The following is a 9,580-nucleotide window of genomic DNA, read 5'->3' as shown; positions in this document are numbered from 1 at the left end:
TGTCTGGTTAGTTCATTTAAACAACCCAAATACGTGGAGCCCAGAATGGGAACAAGGGCTTGTAAATCTGTATAGCTTAATGTAATACCAAGATACATTCCAGAATATGTTAGGCAGATAATTAAAAAGTATAGGCAAAGTCCCTTGAGAGATTGGAGAAAAAATATGGATCTATTAAACTTTCCCACCTGGGAAACTCTGGATACTCCCTCAGATACTAGGAATTTCCAAGTCAATAGGCCACACACTTGATCCTGAGGCTTGCTCTTATGAAACTTATTTCTGTAGCAGAAAAGCTAAGCCTACATATAATTATGTCTGTGTTACCTCCAGAGAACCTCTTTTGTCACTCAGATGTGGCCTCTCACTTACTATGCCCACTTCTGCAAGTAAAATCTTTACCCTCCCCACTACTTGGAACATGACGTCCAGAGGTGTGAGTCTCCCTGGCAACATGGGACATGACACTTGGGGATGAGCTTGGCCCTGGCAACGTGGGATTGGCAATACCTTCCTGACCAAAAGGAGGAAAAAATATATAACAAAATAAGATATCAGTGGCTAAGAATGTTCAAAAGGAGCCAAGAGGCTATTCTGGAGACTGCTCTTATGCAAGCTTCAGCTAGATATTGCTAATTGCCAAGGTTTGCCAAACCTCAACCAACATCATTGCTGATTACCCTAAAAACATCCAAGGATCCATCTGAGATCCCACAAAAGTTCCATGCACCAGGTTTACTTTTCAGAAACCCAAAACCTTCAGATGGTTCCTAGGCCAGATAATTCCTGAAACACAGAGGTGCCAATCTCTTCAAGGACATCCACTAGTTCCATCTCCTATCCTATAGTGTTGACACCCCTTTTCAACATGAAGAAAAGTTGGAATGGTGATAACCCAAATATCTCTAAAGATTGGGAGAAGGATCAAAGGAGAAGAAGGAGTATAACAGAGAAGTTAGGAGATAACAAATGAGTATGACAACTGAATCATTGTATTGATATTTCTAGTCTACAGTGTCTTGGAGCAGCTAGAAGGAAAAACAAGAAATTGTGGAAATGTAACCCATATCAAACTTTGAAATCTGTTTTATGACTCACTGTTAAAATGTACTTTGAAATGCACTGCTTTTTATATATATTGCACATTTAAAAATGTCTAAAAACCCAATCAGAGATTCCTGGACATGAGTTAATTATGTGGCCTTCATAATCTTTCAATACTGTAGGCTCCAGGTTGGTGTTTCTCAACATTTTTTACATTATTTCAGACTTTTTTTCACCTCTGCCTGTGAAATGTTAATATCACAGTTATACTATATATCTGTTTTCTTAAGATGTACATGCACACATGTGTACATATGTATAGATATGTGCATTATACATTAAAAAGCAGGATTTTCTTTTACCCCAAGAACCAGTTTTCACCTGTTGTGGGCAACAATGGCCTTGTTCATGATGTATGCTCTAGATCTTCAGAGCAAACTCAAGGAGGTCTATGGGCTCAATTAACTTTCTGTAGAAAGCCAGGTCACTATAAGACCAGCCTCTTTTGTAATCAAGATTATCTTTGGAGAATATTTATGGTTACAAGAGAAGAATTGTCAAAGACTTGAAAACTGGCTGCAGTGATTCTTGGTGTCTGTCCTGCCAGGGGAGAGCTTGGTGTGTAGCAGTCCCTCGGGGGAGTATCTGACCTCATAAGGGTGGGCATCTTTGAGGGCCTTTGACTGACAGGCAGTCTTCCAGCTCTGCAGAGACAGAGTTAAGCTATATAATATGGATAACAATGCAGATGTTTCCAGTTCATAGCAATGAAAATCATTCCTGTGCCAGCAATGTAAATGAGTTTTGCCTGGTAGAGAAAATTAATCTCCATAAGTGAAGTTGTCATTTGAACAGATTTTAACACCTTCCTGGCTCCCTCATGCACTAATGAGCTAAATAAAATATTCAACATGTTGATTTAAAAATTTATCTACTTGTCTATTGTCCATTTGTTGCCACTGATCACCAATTAAGGCATGTTACACAAACTTCTTGCATATGCTCCCCAACTGCAGCCCACATTCCCCACGGATGCCATGCATCTTTTTTTTTTAAATAAAGCTTTCCATAAATAAGTTCCCCCACTGACAGAACTCCTTTGCTACCCCCTAAAAGCTAAAGCTAGTGAAAAACCCAGCAGTCCTCAAAGTGTGAACCAGCCACACCTGCACCAGACAAAACCAGCCCCAGCAGCCTCACCTGGGAACCTGTGAGAGCTGCTGGTTCTCAGCCCATTCCCCACACCTACTGAATCAGAAATTCTTAGAATGGGGCCCAGAAAAGTGTTTTAATAAACCCACTAGGTGATTCAGGATCACTGATGCAGATACCACCTCTCACCCCAGGCCTACCCTATCTCTATCCCTATCCCTAAGGAGCAAGTGGTTGAGAAGGGGCAGGTATGCATGGAAGTGAGTCTTCCTTACCTTGTTCATTTGGTTATAGGGATTCCAGGTCCTCCATTTCCTCTGACACATTCTCATTTGAGCCTGTTGCTGCTTCTGCCATCTCTTCTTCAAGAGATGTTTATCTTTGGGGATAAACAAGATCTATTAAAATACTTGGTAGCATTTTTCATCATCCTCTACCCCTGGCCCCTCCATCCAACTGACCAGTCTCCTCTGGCCCAGCATCCTGCCTGGACACATGCTGGGCCCTCTGTCTGGTGTGTCTTTGCCCCAGCAGGTCCCCTGCTTAGCTCTTGCTCAACATCTTTGTAAACTCAGCCCATGGGCCCTTGAACGATGGCTCTCAACCCACTGTGTCAGAAGACAGGGGTTCTTATGGACATTCAGGAAGGCCCAGACTCCACCCCAAACAAAGATTTGATATAATCGGTCCTCAAGGAGTGGGAACTTCACAGTCTTGTCCATCTTGGTATCGCAGCAGTGGACAGACAAACTGACCGCTGAAGGTAACTGGACTCAGAGGAGGGTGTCCATGACATGGTGGCCATACCTTCGGCACCTGCAGGCAGCGGATCAGAGTGTTCATCACCATGGAGGGCTCGGCACAGCCCTTATCCATGATATCACTGAGGCCAGGGTTTTGTGCATGTCAAGGCCCACTGGCAATGTCTGTCTTTGTCAACTCGCTGTCCATGACGTCCAGGAGGTTCGTTACTTGTTGGAAAGTACCTGAAACCAAGATGCCACTAGGTGTGGTGCTGAGATGACAGTTCCAGGAGACATTTCTTATACCCCTGGCCTGCCCTACTCCTGCACAGCTCTATTACACCTGCAGCTAAAAGCTACCATACTCATGTTTGCACAGGACTCCTCCTCTGCACAGATGGGAAAACTGAGGCTCAGGCTGGGACCTACCCCTAAGGAACAAGTGGTTGAGAAGGGGCAGGAATGCAGGGAAGCAATTCTTTCTTACCTCGTACATCTGGTTATATGGATTCCAGGTCCTCCATTTCCTCTGACACATCCTCATTTGAGCCTGTTGCTGCTTCTGCCATCTCTTCTTCAAGAGATGTTTATCTTTGGTGATAAACAAGATCTATTAAAATACTTGGTGCAGTGGCTATACCCGCAGGTGACCACCAGTGATTCATTCCTTTGAATAAACCCCTGCCTTTGAGTGGGGACAGAACATGTGACTTCCTGCTAAACCATGAAATATGGCTCAGGTGCTGGATGTCACCCCACATGATCCTGTTATAACATAAGATCCTCTTAACAGACCAAAGAGAGGTTCTTAGACCAGCTTTGGCAAAGTCAACAGTCCTAATTAAACTACCCATGGAGAGGGCTTCTCGGCCGGGAACTGTGGGTGGTCTTGGAGCTGAAGGGCTCAGTCCTACAACCACAAGGAACTGAATTCTGCCCTCTATGCTGGACAGCTCGGTTCACACTTTCATTACAAACTTGAGAGAACCTGAGCAGAGGACCCAGCTAAGCCAAGCCCAGACTTACAACCCATAAGTATCTGCTGTTTTAAGCCCCTACATGTGGAGTAATTAGTTACACAGCAATTGGATCTTTTACACTTGGTTAAGAAGAACCCTTGATTCTCCCTATCTAGAAATGAAAAGTTAATGACTAATGAGAAATCCACCTCAGCAATGCTCACCATCCCTTTCAAGGTGCCCTCTCAACATCAGCAGCTCTCTGTGGGATGACTGATACCAGCATAGGGGTCAAGATGGGGGCTGAAAAGTAGCCAGGGCTTCCTCCCCCTGTCCCAGTCCCCTTATCCTCAAGGTCCTCACTATTCCTGTGAATCCTTCAAAAAACTATTTTGGGACCTAAATGCTGACCTTTACTGCTAGTCCTCTTCTGGGTGGAACACACACACACACACAAATACTGCAAGAAAAAGCTCCATCCTTGACTAATAATGCACAAAAAGAGTCATGTGGACAAAGGCGGGGGCAGCTGTCAACAAAGTTAAATAGATTCCTCAGTCATCACCCTGATGACGAGTGGGTTTCCCGACAGGGGGAGGGGGTTCTTGAGAAACATCACCATTAGGTCCCAGACCCTTGCAGCTCTGAGCTCCAACTGCATCCTTGAGTCGCTATCAACCCAGAGCTTCGATGCATGGTTGGAGCTAAGATGAAGATGCCATATCTCATTGCCTTTAAATTTCCATTACCCACACGTGTGTGATGATGCATGATGGCCTGTTTGGGAAAGCAGGGTGGTGGGCATGAAGGGTCCCCTGGAGATACAGTTATGTGAGCCCACAATGGGGGTGGGGCTGGCCAGGGCAGCTGAATAGGAGCAGAGGGATGTCAGAGGGAGTGCTGGGGAGAGCACTCCTTCTACCCAAGGACTGCATAACTTGCAAGACAAGGAAGTGGGTTTCCTCCACCAGAATACTTAGGAGATAAAGAACCTCAAAGATAGGTAGGAGGGTAGGAACCTTACTTCCCTGCACCAAAAGTGAGAGCCAAAGGATTTCTACATTACTTGTAGCTGTGCAGATCAATAGTGAGAAAAATGAAATATTGGTCTTTGGGAACATTTCTATCCATTGAAAGGCAACAGATTAAGATCCAGAGCCAAAAAAGGAAGAAAGACCCAAGAACATCTAGGTCCAGGATTTTTGGATAAAACTCTGCTTCAAAATTCACCTGTCTCTGCCAGATGGGAGTTTCTCAGCCTTGTGTAGATGGGGTTATTTCCAGGGAGCTCACTATCTTTGGCAATAGCCCATTTCTACTTCACTGAATCCAGATAATTAGAGTGAGCTTCCTCTATATAGTGCTGAAAACTTCTTCCTCATAAAACACTTATCTTGCTCCTTGTTATGCCCTTGGGAGCCACACCGGATAATCTGGAAGAGACCCATGAAGACTTGTTGGCATATGCCTTCTTTCACAGTTCCTCTCTTTTATCTCTCCCACTCCCCACTTTTAAGGGCCTTCTTGTCTCCTTCAAAGATCAATTAATTGATGAGGTTGCAATTTCATTCCACAGACCCTGACTCCATGCCTACTGTGTGCAACTAAACTTGGTACCCATGTGGTGGTGGACACAGAGGTGGGTAGAACTCTCCTTTGTTCTCTGAAGGTCTTCAGATGGAACACATGAAAGATCATAGATTTAGAACCAGAGGTTAGTGCAACAGTTAGTAGTTGCTGTGTAACAAATCATCCCAAATTATGGTGACTTAAAGCAATCATGTGTTATTGTTCATGAGTCCATGGGTCAGTTGGTTGGCTCTACTGATCTGGGCTGTGTCTGGCTAAGCTCAACTAGACTCCCTCCTGCACCTGTAGTCAGCTGGTGATATGCTGAGGGCTAGCTGCCCTAGGAGGGTCTCATACTCATGTCTGGCTGCTGGCTTGCTATTGGCTGAAGTAAAGTAACTGGAGCATGAGCCTCTCATCATGCAGCAGGGCTAGCCCAGACTTGTTCTGCTAGCAGCTAGGCAGGGTTCAAATCACCTCTGCCATAGTCCATCAGCCCAGGCAGGTCACCAGGCCAGCCTGGACCCAAGGATTGGGGAAATAGATTCCACATCTTGATGGAAAGAGCTGCGAGATCACGTTGCAAAGGACATGGATATCAGGAGGGTGGGGTAAGGGACCATTTGTTGACTACTCCCCAGTATACATGTAAATAACAAGTGAGATGCTTAGAGACAGGTTGTCTACAGAGGACACCAGGACAATGAGATCGAGGGGTTTGAATAGGACTCTATGATGTCCTTAAATAAAAATACTTGTTTTTTTTCTCTGATTATAACAATAATATTTGACTCATAAGCCATCCATTCATAAAATATCACCCTTACATGCATTCTTCTGGGATTCCCATCCCTACTTCCATGGAAGCTAATCTAAAAATAAACACTAAATAGAATTTTTAAACAGCACTATATAAAAACTTGCTCACTTTAAGGCAGAACAAGACCAAAGCAAAAAGTGGGAAAGGTGGAACTATCCTATGGGAGCCAACTGAAGAACAGCATGTATATAGTAGACACATTTTGTGGTCTCTGCCCAGCTCACAATGCTCCCTCCACCTATGACCCATAGGGTACAGTTATAGTTCCTGGTAGCCACGTTTTGGACTCTGTAATCCCTCCCTTCACATCCCTGATTGACTAAGGAGTGAACACTCGATCCAGGTGGGCCAATCAGATTCTTTTCCCTAGGAATTTGGAGCTGAGGGTAAGAGAGAATCCAGCCAATCACTTTTGTACGATCTGGGAGCAGGGGCACAGGGAAAGTCATTTGGGAAGAGAAGTGTAAACAGCTGCTCCCAGAGTGAGCAGGGAAGGAAATGAAAAGGGAGCCCCCACCAGTGCCAGGCCCCCGGAGCTGTGGCTGTGCCCCTTGGCCATTAGGAAGCCAAGATGTCCCAAGTTGGGTTTTGTTATTTGTAACATGGGGGTCTCAATGCTACAGACACAAAGGTGCAAAGAAACTTGAGCAGATGGGAGGCCACAGCAGCTTGGGGGTTCCTGAGAAAGGGGAGGGCATCAGGGAACTGTGGGCAGTGAGATGTGGAGGGACTCCGGGCAGACTGGGGAGGACTTTGAAGGAGGGTGGATGTGGTCCAAGAGTCACTGCAGAGCCACAAAGACATGGGGAGGGCTCTGTGAACAAGAAGTTATGATTTAACAATTGATTATGACTACTGAATTATTATGTAACTGTTCCTCATTTTTCTTTCTGGTATATTTGAGAAATCCCTGAAATCTCTGAACTATAAATCAGCTGCCCTGGTCTCTGATAATGATGGTAAAAGCCTTTATCTCTTGCCTTTGTAACTGTAAAAGCTGGCCCTATCTTTATCTAGTCTTTTTCTCAAAGTAGCAGATAAGGGCAAATCCCCTAATGCTAATGGAGGAAATTGAATCACCTCAGAACTAACCATTAACTGGTTCCAGCACAGTTTCACTCATTACATTTGTAAGTTGTTTCTTCCTAAACCTGCTATCGAAATGAAGATAACTCTGTCTCTCTTCCTTTCTGCTTACACTTGCTATTGAAATTGTGATGACTTCATCTCCCTTGTTAGAATCCATGAAAACCTTGAACCATCTAGACTCGGGGAGACAGATTTGCAGGCTGATAGGCCATCTGGTCTCCTGCTTGGTAATTAGTAATAAACTCTTTGTCTCTTTGAAACCGCGGTGTCTTGGGAATTGGTCACTAGAGCGCATTGGGCAGAGAATCCACCGCCTTTGTGCAGTTACTATTTGGCGACTCTCACAGGACAAAAGGTCCTAAGAAGCAAAGCAGCCAACTGCCCGTGGTCTGAGAGCCCTGGTAGGACAGGGAGACAGAGTAACCGAGACTTTTGTGGCCACTGCACATTCTTTCATCTAGAGGCTTGGCAGTTGGGTTTTTCTCTGTTCTGCTGACACGCCAGACCCTTTTGGTGCCTCAAAAAGTTTCAAAGAGAGAAACCATTCCCAGTTCCAAGTCCGGATGTCTGACTGGTCAAGGTAAAAGTGGATCAGGAAGTTAGTCCAGTGGTCCAAGTCCTTCCTTGCTCTGACCTCTACAGATTTTTCTTTTCTGGGTGCCATGCTGTGTGGTGTTTGAGGCTCTGACCTGAGTTTGTCAGCTGAATACACTCCTGGAAAATAAGTAATCCAATAATTAATTGGTATTTAATGAAATTAAATATGCCTGTTTAACTGGTGTGTTACTTAGGTATCGTAAGTTTTTAATGCCTGTTTAATTGTTAGTGTGTTTGGTCTAGCAATTACTTGGTGTGTTACTAAAATATATAGTAAGTGTTAAGTGTCTTTAAATTTGTTAGTGTCTTACTGCATTTGTATTGGTCAAGTGATCCTAATTGGTTACTGATTACAGAAATTCTTTAAAATGGGAACCTTCAGGCTGTATTGAAAAATTGGAAAGATTTTAGTTATAAGGCTATGAGGAAAAGGTTTATTTCTATAACAAAATCTGGCCTCAGTATGATTTAGAATCAGAAGAAAAATGGCCTGAGAATGACTCTTTTGGAAAGAAACTATATTGCAGTTAAAGTTGTCCTGCTTTACAAAAATGGGATGAAATGATGTATATTCAATCTTTTACTTGTCCCTCTTAAAAGTATTTGTGTTTCTATTTCTTCTGTGACTAACTTTCTATTTGTATCTGTCTGCCTGTTCAATGTATGTTCGCATACCTTCGGATGTTAAATAATAGCAAATTAACAAAAAATTCTTTTAAAGGGCTATTCAAATTGCTTAAAGACAAATAAGCTCTTTTATATAAATAGATACATTAGTACTCCTGAAGTTAAAAAGAAATCCTCTGGGCATTAGGGTTCAAAGCCTTAGTTTTTGTAAGTACTGTAACAAACCCGGACATTAGAAAAAAAACTGTCCCTCGAGTTTCCCTAAGCTACTAAAGGGCTGCCTCGGGGAAAAGGCAAAGAAAGACCTTTTCCAATTGTCCAGGTCACAAATTTAAGTGAAATAGTCCTAATAATTGGAAATAATTAAAAGAAGGGCATAGAAACTCTCAAACCCAACTGCTCTCATTTAAAATATTTAAAACCAAGTTCAACTTGGTTGTTGTTGTGTCATTATTATTGTTATTATTTGCATGGGCAGGCACCGGGAATCAAACCCAGGTCCCCATGGCAGGTGAGAACTCTGCCACCAAGTCACTATCACCCAGCCAGAACAGCCCTCATTATTTCTGTCCCACCTCTCCTTGCCCCCAGAGCCTAACCATCTAACGTAGCCATGAGGGAAGGGCTGGGTGCAGAAAGACGGGGGAGGTGTGAAAGAAAGAATTCTTTCTCCTTGACCTGAAGATTAGAAATGGCAGGCATAGAAGAAATGCTATGGAATAGGTCATCTTTGCCAAAATTATTTTTTTCCAATAATGCCTTTGCAGTGGTAACTGTAGTAATCAAATCATTATTAAAATATAAATAGCCTTGGTATAGGAATAATTTAATGAAATCTGTAACTGCCAAATTTCAGTAAGTATAATGGAAGATCCTTGAGAGCTATGGAAAAGTTTTCCTGGATTTGACTTGGGACAAATTAAACAATTGCAGTATATTTTCCACAGCTTGACAGTCAATATACTCTGAAGAAGGAAGAA

General features: G+C 43.3%; 2 long non-coding RNA genes across 2 annotated transcripts; both read right to left on the bottom strand.

Annotated features, from left to right (window-relative positions):
* Positions 1-1,376: 1,376 nt before the first annotated feature.
* Positions 1,377-3,125, bottom strand: LOC143678254 (uncharacterized). Its single transcript, XR_013173124.1, has 3 exons — positions 3,004-3,125; positions 2,472-2,575; positions 1,377-1,852 (listed from the first exon to the last, which is right to left on the bottom strand). It is a non-coding gene; the product is annotated as an uncharacterized LOC143678254 (long non-coding RNA).
* On the bottom strand, positions 3,125-7,989 carry LOC143678255 (uncharacterized). The gene is made up of 3 exons (XR_013173125.1): positions 4,310-7,989; positions 3,427-3,530; positions 3,125-3,182 (listed from the first exon to the last, which is right to left on the bottom strand). It is a non-coding gene; the product is annotated as an uncharacterized LOC143678255 (long non-coding RNA).
* Between the last annotated feature and the right edge of the window lie 1,591 nt (positions 7,990-9,580).

This window comes from Tamandua tetradactyla, chromosome 3, assembly GCF_023851605.1.
Source record: "Tamandua tetradactyla isolate mTamTet1 chromosome 3, mTamTet1.pri, whole genome shotgun sequence".
In the NCBI taxonomy this organism is placed as follows: domain Eukaryota; kingdom Metazoa; phylum Chordata; class Mammalia; order Pilosa; family Myrmecophagidae; genus Tamandua; species Tamandua tetradactyla.
The sequence above is the reverse complement of the archived record's forward strand: the minus strand, read 5'-3'. Positions and strand labels throughout refer to the sequence as shown.